The sequence below is a fragment of the Leptopilina heterotoma genome, unplaced genomic scaffold (genome assembly GCF_015476425.1).
Source record: "Leptopilina heterotoma isolate Lh14 unplaced genomic scaffold, ASM1547642v1 Lhet_114, whole genome shotgun sequence".
Classification (NCBI taxonomy): domain Eukaryota; kingdom Metazoa; phylum Arthropoda; class Insecta; order Hymenoptera; family Figitidae; genus Leptopilina; species Leptopilina heterotoma.
Window position 1 is genome coordinate 4,741,184 of NW_025110833.1, and position 12,645 is coordinate 4,753,828.

Genomic DNA, 12,645 nt, shown 5'->3' on the forward strand with positions numbered 1-12,645 from the left:
TCTCATATTTGATATTAAATTTATCATTGATAATATTAAGTATACACTTTAATTGAAATGTATACTTTGACTGTTCCTTTGAGGGCAAGCCTTAGGAACTTATTGTTTTCTAAGTAAATAAATAAAATATAGGATAACTAACTTATTTCCTTATTTGTTGAACAAAGGAAGATGACGGTTATCAGCCTGAATATATTTGAGGAAAAAAGCGATACCAAATTTTAGTAATGTTAAGTTTCAATTCGAATGGTTCAGTATAGTTCATGGATATTTTAATGCTTTAACCCTAATTAGTCGCATGAAAACTCAAAAGGTTCTCTAAAACCTGATTAAATCATGGAGGCACAATTTTAGTTTTTGTTGTACAAAAGGAAAAAGGTTCACTATTGATTAATCTTTTGCTGCGCTTTTTAGAGAAAATAAATTTAAAGCTCCTTTTTCCTTATTTTAATTGTCTGATATATAGAACGGGTGTACCTGTTACTACTTAAAAATTAGGGAAGATTGGGCAATTGTGGGCCACCTCAATTATTTAATAATATTTATAACTTTGATTACCCAATTTTTTTTTATTTTCTTTTGTTCATCCAAAGTAAATTTTTCATTAGCATTTAATTACTTTACAACGCTTTATAATTTTACCTATAAACCGTAAACAAAAATCACCTGAAAAATTGCATTCAAATATATATTTTGGACCTTCATGTTTTTATTGTTTTTACAAGGATTTTCAAGAATAAATTATGAAAAATATTTTTTTAACTATTGTGTGGGATTGGTACTTTGACTAAAAAAAAACTTTGCATCAAATTAAAATAAATAATACAAAGCTTTTTGTAAAATGAAGCATTTGGAGAATTGTGGGCCACTTTCTTTAGGGGTAGAAATTTATTGCTTGTTTTTAGCGATTTCATTGCAAATATTAATAAAATCACTCATAGTTACAGTAATTTAACAAAAACAATTCGTTTCATTGCGATTCATGCGATAAAGCTGTTTACTTAAAAATTTGTAATTAATTAATTGTGATTCCGATTAATTTCATTTTCTTACTTTTTCTTTTCGAATTTTAAACTAATAATTAAACATTTTTAACATTTTTAATTTTTTAATCCTAATTATTATATTTTTTGAGGAACTCAATTAAAATTGTAAAAATTTAAAAATAATTGGAATTCTGTGGTGAGTTTTATTATTTATGAAAATGAAAATAATTAAATTCATAAAAAGAAGTCTATTCTTTTGGATATCATTGAATGTTCATAAAATGTTTATTATTTATGAAAATAATTGAATTATTGGAAAAAAGTTTATTAGAAATTTGTAAAATTATTATTCAGTTATTTAAAAAGAAATTATTGTCAGAATTGAAAAAAATTGAAGGTTTTTTATTAGAATTCGTGGTAGTTTCATTGTTTATGATGCAAACAAACAAGACAGCAAAATTAATAATTTTCTTATGAGTTGCAAAAATTTAATTTTTTCCAATACTTTTCATAAAAATCCTTGACTTTTCCCTGAATTTCCTGACCTGTGGCAACGTTGCCAATGCTACTGAGATAAAGCATTCCATTTTAATTTTTTTTTGTTTATTTACTAGAGTCATTTTTTGACAAGCTATTCAGACTTTAATTTTTTTGCTTCGCATAGTTTTTTAATAAATGTATATATTTTACATTAATGTCTTGAGTTTATGAAACGAATTTATTAAGTTTCTTTACGTATGTAATTTTATTTAATTTTTTATTTTACCTTGACAACAACATATTTTCAGGTATATTATATAAAAATGTGATTTTTTTAACTCATATAATTTTTGTCTACAAAAATTTTAAGTGAAAATTAATAATTTTCTTATGAATTGCAAAAATTTAATTTTTTCCAATACTTTTCATAAAAATCCTTGACTTTTCCCTGAATTTCCTGACCTGTGGCAACCTTGCCAATGTTACTGAGATAAAATATTCGATTTTAATTTTTTCTTTTGTTTATTTAATAGAGTCATTTTTTGACAAGCTATTTAGACTTTAATTTTTTTGTCATTTTTTGGTTTCGCATAGTTTTTTAATAAATATGTATATTTTACAGTAATGTCTTGAGTTTATGAAACGAATTTATTAAGTTTCTTTACCTATGTAATTTTAAATAATTTTTTACCTTGACAACAACATATTTTCAGGTATCTAATATAAAAATGTGATTTTTAACTCTTGTAATTTTTGTCTACAAAATCTTTAAGTGTAAATAGGGATATTATTATTTTTCAATATAACAATGTTTAATTTCAATATATACGTACTTACCCCAACTAGCCTGCGGTCGCAAGGAATATTAAGGGGATAATAAAGGGATTGCAATTTTTTATATTTTTTTTTACAAAAATGACATCGAGTTTAGGTATCACAGCGGTAATAATTATTATTAGATAATGTTAAAAGCAAAAGTACAATTTTTTTTAATTCTATCTTTAAATGTATTTATCTATATTAATTTGATTTTAAAAGAAATTTATGGTTAATTCATTTTAGTATTTCTATGTTTTATTTTTGTTTTTTAAGCATAAAAAATGTATATAAATATTTTTTATGTATAAAGCTATATTCTTACTGTATATTCTTTTCAATAGTACACTTTTTAAAAGTGCAAGGTTTTTTATAATTTTGTATAAATATATCAAGAATGACTTTAAGAAAAAATATAAACAAATTGGATCTTAGTTAGCCGCTGTAATACCTAAGAAATATAAAAAAGTAAATAAATTAATCAAAAACTCACAGTAATACCATTCCTGTTTGAAAGAAGATGTTTCGGTCTTCGTTCGTTGTACGATTTCTTCAGCTTCTTTCTTCTCCTCTTCCGTCACTATTTTTTTCTTTCTTATTTAATACATAAAAATATCGCAATCCTTATCTAAATACTGTTACATAATTTTTAAATCGCAGTACAAAAAAGTCGTCGTTAATTTTTAAATTACATTTCACAATAATAATATAATTTGATAATGTCCTGTGTCCTTTCCTCTCCTTCAGAAGAATATGATGTTGAAAACTTCACTGCAAAACATATATAATATTTCATGAAAAATAAATATTTAATTCAATATTTTTTTTTAATTATTGATTAATAATTATTTTTTAAAGAATGTTATTTTTACGTTTATAATTTATGTAACAATTTATTATTTTTAATTTATTTCTAAATATTACTAGTATGGTATTAAAATATTTATTATTTTATTCTATTTATTTTTGATTTTTTAAATTAAATTTTTTAATAAATATTAAATATTGATTATTTTTTATCTTGAAATATTTGTAATTTTCCTTTTAATAAAGAAATTAAAATTTGTAATCAAATCAGTTTCAATATAACCATTAAATAAAGAAATATAATTAAAATATTGTGTATCTACATTTACTTTAAGTGTAAAGAATATTATTTTTATTCACTGTAATTTCGCAAATAATTGTAAACTACAGTTAACTATTACAAATAAATAATTTAAAATAAAAAATAAATTCTATTTTTTGTTACTCACTCATTATTTCTCATTGACTGGAAAATTCCACCATAAACTCCTCCTTTGAATATGCGTCGCAGGAAAAATACTCCTGTTGAATTAATAAATTTTGATTTTTGAAATGTGTGGCACTTTATTTGTTTAAATTGTTGTTATTTTATTTTATTTTTACGTTTATTAAATTAAAATTAAATAAAATATTTGAAAAATTCACTTATTTAATTTAATGAAATGAAACTGTATAGTTAACCACCGGTCCCACAAATGTTGATGAAATGTGACGCTATGAAAAGTTCACACAGGTAGAGGGAGAAATTTATTTTCGAAGAAAAGAAGGGGAAAGGGCTAAATTTTAATTTTGTACTTTCCTTGTCGTTGAAGGATAGAAAAACAAGGACGGAAAGAAAACAAGTTCTCTTAACAATATCGTTATCTCTCTTGTTTACAATAGGGGATCAACTTATCCTTCAAATTCTCAATTATGAAAATGAATAAATTTTGAAATTTAATTTCGAGAATTTTTAATATTTTTATACTACAAAATTTAAAATAAAATTACCATTCGTTCAATAAAAATTTATTTATTCATAATTATTTTTTAAAAAATGTTATTTTTACGTTTTCAATTTATTTTTAATTATTACTACTATTGTATTAAAATATTTATATTATTTTATTGTATTTATTTTTTATGATTTTTTAAATTAAATTTTTTAATAAATATTAAATTAAATATTGATTATTTTTTATCTTAAAATAGATTGTAATTTTCTTTTTAATAAAGAATTGAAATTTTCAATCGAATCAGTTTCAATATAATCATTAAATAAAGAAATATAATTAAAATATTCTGTATCTACATTTACTTTAAGTGTAAAGAATATTATTTTTATTCGCTGTAATTTCGCAAATAATTGTAAACTACAGTTAACTATTACAAATAAATCATTTAAAGTAAAAAAATAAATTCTATTTTTCGTTACTCACTCATTATTTCTCATTGACTGGAAAATTCCACCATAAACTCCTCCTTTGAATATGCGTCGCATGGAAAAATACTCCTGTTCAATTAATAAATTTTGATTTTTGAAATTTGTGGCACTTTATTTGTTTAAATTGTTATTTTATTTTATTTTTACGTTTATTAAATTAAAATTAAATAAAATATTTGAAAAATTCACTTATTTAATGAAAGAAACTGTACAGTTTCATGACGAGTGGTTAGTTACTCGTCAAACAAAAGTTGATGAAATGTGTCGCTATGAAAAGTTCACTCAGGTAGAGGGAGAAATTTATTTTCGAAGAAAAGAAGGGGAAAGGGCTAAATTTTAATTTTGTACTTTCCTTGTCGTTGAAGGATAGAAAAACAAGGACGGAAAGAAAACAAGTTCTCTTAACAATATCGTTATCTCTCTTGTTTACAATAGGGGATCAACTTATCCTTCAAATTCTCAATTATGAAAATGAATAAATTTTGAAATTTAATTTCGAGAATTTTTAATATTTTTACACTACAAAATTTAAAAGAAAATTACCATTCGTTCAATAAAAATTTATTTATTCACAATTATTTTTTAAAAAATGTTTTTTAAAAAATGTTATTTTTACGTTTTTAATTTATTTGACAATTTATTATTTTAATTTTATTTTTAATTATTACTAGTATTGTATTAAAATATTTATATTATTTTATTGTATTTATTTTTTATGATTTTTTAAATTAAATTTTTTAATAAATATTAAATATTGATTATTTTTTATCTTAAAATAGATTGTAATTTTCTTTTCAATAAAGAATTTAAATTTTCAATCAAAGCAGTTTCAATATAATCATTAAATAAAGAAATATTCTGTATCTACATTTATTTTAAGTGTAAAGAATATTATTTTTATTCACTGTAATTTCGCAACTAATTGTAAACTACAGTTAACTATTACAAATATATTATTTAAAATAAAAAAATAAATTCTATTTTTTGTTACTCACTCATTATTTCTCATTGACTGGAAAATCCCACCATAAACTCCTCCTTTGAATATGCGTCGCAGGAAAAATATTCCTGTTCAATTAAAAAATTTTGATTTTTAAAATTCGTTGCACTTTATTTGTTTAAATTGTTGTTATTTTATTTTATTTTTACGTTTATTAAATAAAATACAATAAAATATTTGAAAAATTCACTTATTTAATGAAATGAAACTGTACAGTTAACCACCCGTCACACAAAAGTTGATGAAATGAGACGCTATGGAAAGTTCACACAGGTAGAGGGAGAAATTTATTTTCGAAGAAAAGAAGGGGAAAGGGCTAAATTTTAATTTTGTACTTTCCTTGTCGTTGAAGAATAGAAAGACAAGGACGGAAAGAAAACAATTTCTCTTAACAATGTCGTTATATCTCTTGTTTACAATACGGGATTAACTTATCCTTCAAATTCTCAATTATTAACTTGAATAAGTTTCGAAATTTAATTTCGAGAATATTTAATATTTTTACACTACAAAATTTAAAAGAAAATTACCATTCGTTCAATAAAAATTTATTTATTCACAATTATTTTTTAAAAAATGTTTTTTAAAAAATGTTATTTTTACGTTTTTAATTTATTTGACAATTTATTATTATTTTAAATTAATTTTTAACTATTACTAGTATTGTATTTAAATATTTATATTTTTTTATTTTACTATTTATTTTTATGATTTTTTAAAATAAATTTTTTAATGAATATTATATCTTGATTATTTTCAATATTGTATTATTTGTAATTTTCCTTTTAATAAATTTGAAACTAAAATTTTTAAGCAAAGCAGTTTCAATACAAATTCCTAACAATGACGAAGGTCATTAACTTTCTTGTTTACAACAAAGGATTATCTTTCCCCTCTAAATTCTGAATTGTTGAAAAGGCGACGTCTAACATTCAAAATAATAATTTCTAAAGTTTTTAATAATTTTCTACAACATTTTCAGAAAGAGAAAATAAAAATTACTAAATAAAATACAAAAAAAAAATAAAAAGGTTTACTGATTATTATTTTAATTTTTTATTAGTAATAATTATATTCTTTATTTATTTTTGAGAACAAATTTATTTTATTCAAAAGAACCGCAATTGCTTTTATATTATCAAATAATTCATTATCAAATTATTTTTAACTATGAATAATTTTAATTATTAACTGTTATATTTTTACTTTTTTGTAGTTTTAATTTTTTTTTTACTAATTTTTACTGAAGAAAGATTGTTATTAAGTGAAATTTGTTTGCTAAAAACAAAAAAATATAGCAAAAGTTAGGTAACTCTTTTCTTTTAGTTTAGTTTTACTTCTTACTATTTTTTTTGTTTTCAATTTTTACTATTTTTTGTAGAAATTATTATTTTTTTGTAATATTATTCATTAAAATATTTTTGATTTTTTTTATCACATTTGAAATAGAAATTTGTTATAAATTTTAATTTTCACAGTGTTAGGAAAAAATTTATTGAACTTAAAAATATTTAATCATAAAAGATATGTAATATTTTTAATATATTTAAATGAATTCTAGTTTTTAAAATAAAAAATTCAGTTAAAGTATTATGATATTTTTTTCACTTACCCCTTTACTTCTTATGTTCCCTCTTTCTTTATCGCATTGGAATCAAAGATTCTTGGCAAGTTTGCAACATTCTTCGATGTCCTGTCAATTAGTGTTCCCTTTACAATGTCTCTCCAAAGACTGCGGTGTGATGCGTCACTGCAAGAAAGATTTCGAATAAAGTTTATTTGTACACGAATTATTTATTTTACATAAATATAAATTTAAATTAATTTTCAATAAAATATTAATTAAACATTAATCATAAAAATCTTATTTACAAATTAGAATTATTGTAGTTTATTATTACCTAGGATCAAAATATTTTAGTAATCATATCGTGTAATTATGAAGAATACGTCACAAATTTTCTTACGTAAATTCCTAATTTATATATACTTTTCACGTGATTTTATTTTTATACATTTTTAACACAATATTTCTGTTGAAAAAATGAATAAATAAAAATAAATATAGAAATATCCATGTTTTTGAAACAAAATAAAATATAAAACTAAAAGAAATTCAATAACGTTAGAACAGCAATTTTAATCATTCAAAACACGTAGGAATTTATTGCACGTTTCACTTGGATAACGGTGTCTGAACGTCTCGTCAAGCACATTTCCGTTGTACCAAATTCGTCGGGAAATTACTATTGCTGCAGGCTTTTACAATTCGACGAATCCGGTAATTTCTACATAATACCCCATAATAGGACGCGATGCCACAGAAATTGTAACTTGCACTCGAAGAAAACCAAACGCTAATTACCGAGATATGTCTGTTACAAAATTGCATTTCTTGGTCTCCTACATTATTTCAACTACCGTCGAGTGATTACCGTTTTTTTTATCCGAAATCAAAAAAAGATAATAAAAACATTATAATCTGTAAAGATTTAATAAGAAAAAATTATAAAGAAAATAAAAAAATAATCTTCTTGTAAAAACTGGAGTCTAGTGTAACTGTCATTTTCTAATTTTTTTGTTTCAGGTAAAAACAACCGTCAAGTACAACTACCGTAGATGGTAGCTACCGCAAAGTACAACTACCACTGACTCTATTATTCCCTTAGTTTGATTTAGTGTCATGATTTACTAACGCTGGATAAGTATATTTTAAATCAAACTGACGGTAAGTGAAAGTGCCGTCAATTATTTATAGAAGTCGTTGTTGGCACTTACCGTTATTTAAATGTACCGACAATTATTGCTATTTTATTTCGATTAATACAATATACTTAATCAATTATATTTCAAATCAAATTACCGGTAAGTGCAAGTACCGTCAATTATTGTTATAGATCATCTATGTCACTTACCGTCTTTTTATAAGTACCGACAGGTATTGCTTTCAAAGGTTTCCAATTATCGACATTTATTTCGATTACTATAATATATTTGAATGAGTATATTGTGAATCGTATTACCGGTAAGTGCAAATGCCGATAATAATTTATGTAAGGCCGTCTATAACACTTACCGTCGTTTATAACTACCGCCAGTTACTACTTGTTTAGTAATAATAGTTCACAATTGTTTACATTTCTTTCAATTACTGTAACCCACGCTTTTTAGAGAAAAGTTTGGTAATATTATTGCACTTTATTTTTATTGCACTTACCGTCAATCAAGACGGAAAGTAGTTTTACTACTATTTACTTTTTAATTAGTTACACTTACCGATGAATGCACTTATCGATAGTTTCACTTATCGATAGTTTATCTTATCAATAGTTTTATTTACTTATATTTTCACCTACCGGCAGTTGCACTTACCGATATTTACATTAAGTGATAGTTTAATGTAGTGGCAATTTTCTGATAGTGACACTTACCGTCCTTTAAAATATCACCATAATGATTATATATTTGATCTAATCATAAATTAATTTATCGTCATTGATACTTAACGATATCAGTAAATTATTGTATTTGTACTTATTTCTAATAATTAAGTGCAGTTATAATTAATTGCACTTACCGTCGATGGTACTTCGATTGTATAACTACCAGTGACTATTATTATTACTATTTTTTTTTTTTTTGCAAAAAGGGTAAATTTAACGAAACTATTATTGAATTATTTTTCTCTAATCACACACAACAATTCGAGATGCAATCTGCAAATTTAAAATGTTTTCCCAGATTAATTTGAAACAAAATAAAGCAAACGAAAAAAAATTAACGCAAGGTTTAATAGATTTACTATTCACTATTATTTTCTTTTTAAGCCACTTTTATACTTTTATTCCCCTTCATCTCTTAAAATCCCGTAAAATCTTTTTAATCCATACTCTTCCCGCGTGCTTTCTTCTCTTTTTTTTATTCTCCAAATCTATTATTCTTGAACTATTTTATTGGTGAGAGAACATTTTTTTATCAATAATTTTTTTGTTTACAAAATTTGAGGATTTTTGTTGAATTAAAGAGATAATTTGATTTTCCAAATAGGATGGTAATGTTGATAATAACCGTGTTCATAGCAAAGATTTTTTGTGTATTATATAAACATTCTTGTCAAATGGAAAAAGATTATAATGTTTTTGTAAATATTTGCTTTTAGTATTTTTATTCGGTTGTTTAATTATTATTAAAAAAAACTCGGATTTAATTAATAATAATGGTATGAAAAAGTTTTCTACATTTTTTTTTCTTTCTGCCTCGAGACGGTTTGCAATTTCTTTTGAATTTCGAAAAGTGTGTGTATATAATTTCTGCCTTTCGGGATTTAACAACTTTACTTCCAGAAAATGGCATATCTCGTTGGAATAAGAACCAACGCGGGACATTTGGGTTTTCATATATACAAAGTGCCTGCTCTTCTGCGTCTCTAGACTTGCGTTAAGTGCAGACACTGCACCCAGTGGACTTGCCTTTAATGCAATGACTGTTCACCTACACGAACATTCACTCCGGCAAACTTTCTCTCTCTCTCTATCTCCCTTTACGTCTCTGTTTCTCTATCTCTCTATTTCTCTCTGTCTCTTCGTTGCCCTCTCTCATGACAAAATTCCTTTGAAACCACAAACGAATCATTTATTTTAATAACCACTTTTTCAATTAAATATTTCACTTTTCAAAAGTGTGCCCAAGTTTAAACTTCATTCAGTAAAACAGAAAATTTTCGTGGCCCAAAAATGAAAATTATTTTCTAATTATACAGGAATTTGACAATGTTTTTTTTTGATTTGAAAACTTTCCTTAGGGCACGGTAAGCACACACGGTAGTTTCGATTGAGGCACTTCCCCTTGATTAATACTTTGAAAAATACAATTATAATACTATTAATTGATATGATAATTATAATAAAATTAGTTAATTAAAATCGTCGAGCCTTATTAGCGACGGTAAGTGCTATCAACAATAGTTGAAAATCGAATTTAGATTCACTTAAAAACGAGCGTATAGTTAGTAGCACTTAGAAAGGCTAAGTGCTATGTCAAGTGTTAGAAATCGATCCTAGTCACTCTTGATAATAAGAATAGTTAGTAGCACTTAGCGACGGTAAGTGCTATCGGTAATAGTTAGAAATAGACCTTGGTTCACACTTGACTAGGAGAATTAATATCATAGAAGGATGGTTAGTTGTTAAGTCAAGTTATACTTGAAAACAAGGATAGTTAACAGCTCTTAGCGACGGTAAGTGCTACCATCAATGGTTAGAATTGTACATAATTATACTTGACTAGGGTAGTTAATAGCCTTAGTGACGATATGTATTAGTAACAGTTATAAATCGACCCTAGTTACTCTAGACGACGATAGTTACTAACACTTAAGCAACGGTAAGTGCAGTCGACAAAGGCAAGTGCAAGTACATATAGACGATAAGTGCAAGAATAGATATAAAGTGTACATATTGACGATCGGTAAGTGCAAACGTAAACGACGGTAAACCCAAACATTAAAGGTTGTCAAGAATAAACATAAAAGTACAATACAAAAAAAGACGGTAAGTGCAAACGGTAAAAATCGTCTTCAAAACAATACTACCTCAAATGAACAGTACTTTCAAAACTTTCACAAATTTCGTTCATCACTCTTCAGAGTGATACTTTGTAAAAGTGTTATTTAGAATTAGCAGTTTGTGATTGCTAATATTGAAATATTAACAATCAGCAAATGGAATAACATTAAATTTCCGAATAGATGAAATCTCCAATGGAATATTTCTAATAATCAGTCGTATGAGACAAAGCAAGCAATATTTGTCAATGCTGTATCGTCGAGGATAGTGGTGTATATATATAAGCCTGTATTAGATTCACCTAGAAGAGTTGATTCCGCTGTTGTGTTATATCAGTTTACAATTTATCAAAGTAGGGATTAATGCGTACGGTGGTTTTGCTTTACAAAGGAAACAGTTCAGTTTACTCCCTCTCTCCTCTCTCTCTCTCTCTCTATCCCTTTTCCCATTTCACTGATCATGCATTCAAATCGTATATGCGATCACACAAGCTCAATGATAAACTCTGTCGAAGCTTGTGTGACCAATGTTGCTGTAGCTCATTAGTCTCCTGGTTTCGTGCTTGGGAAACGTTCCAGATTTTAGATGAGAGATCATATTGACTGTGACAAAGCTTAGAGAGAGATAGAGAGTAGCAAAGGGGTCTGACAAGACAAACGGCATAAGCGACAAAGATCATCGGCCATTAAACAATAAACAATTCATCAGAACAACGTGATTAATTTCACTACAAATAAATTGTCAAATAAAATGTCAAAAATTATCAAATAAAATTTGATGATTAAATATATATCTCTTATTGTAATCAAATTTTTTTGGAATGATTAATTTATAATTTATTTCCAAATACTGTGTTTAGAAAATGAATTAGTATTTCTAAACGTAACGTCTATTTTTATTTTATTTTTTGTTGCTAGTTATATGTAACGGAAAATATAATTTACAGTAGTAAAAATTAAAAATTAACGATAAGTGCAACTCAGGGTAGCAAAACCAGAAGGCATATGCAATTAAAAGTAGTAAAAAGTGGAAAAATGCGCATGAAAATAGAAAAAGACTCTGAATATAAGTAACAGCAGCAAAAACGAACAAAAAGTGCAAATGATAGTAGTTAAAATGCACGGTAAGTGCAATTCTTAGCAGTAACAAAGACTACAGAAGTACAATTTATTTAAAAACTGTTTCTACTGCTGTTAACTGCACTTACCGTATTTTTTTAATACCAACAATGACATTTGTCATCTGTTTTTTCACTGTTGTCAATTGCACTTAACTTCAAATTTTGCTATTGACAATTGCACTTACCGTCCGTTTTTATTACTTTTAAATACAGTTACCGTGTGTCTTTTTTTACTGTCGACTGCTTTTACCATCTTCATTATCTACCGTAAATTACGATTACTGTCTGTTTTAGCTGCTGGCAATTGCACTTACCGTTCACTTTTTTGTTTAACCAATACTATTAAAAATGGACAATAAATTAAATTTACAGTAGTAGAAATAGATGGTAAGTGCAATTCTTGCCATTACTGTTTGTTTTAATTGATTGCACTTACCGTTCACTTTTTT

The 12,645-nt window shown here is 25.3% G+C and overlaps 1 protein-coding gene and 1 long non-coding RNA gene across 6 annotated transcripts in view; one reads left to right on the top strand and one right to left on the bottom strand.

The window, feature by feature from the left end:
* Positions 1–12,645, top strand: part of LOC122506987 (fasciclin-3) — a 545,181-nt gene that overhangs the window by 469,552 nt on the left and 62,984 nt on the right. The gene's annotated exons all lie outside the window — the stretch shown is intronic.
* LOC122507053 overlaps positions 1–12,645 on the bottom strand; it is a 41,795-nt gene that overhangs the window by 11,372 nt on the left and 17,778 nt on the right. The window contains exons 4-8 of one of the 2 annotated variants that reach the window (XR_006302079.1): positions 7,125–7,262; positions 5,508–5,580; positions 4,508–4,581; positions 3,539–3,611; positions 2,776–3,053 (exon numbers count right to left, since the gene is read on the bottom strand). This is a non-coding gene — a long non-coding RNA (uncharacterized LOC122507053). Of the gene's footprint in view, positions 1–2,558; positions 3,054–3,538; positions 3,612–4,507; positions 4,582–5,507; positions 5,581–7,124; positions 7,263–12,645 lie in introns of those variants that run through there. The other variant, XR_006302078.1, reaches the window with a different exon arrangement.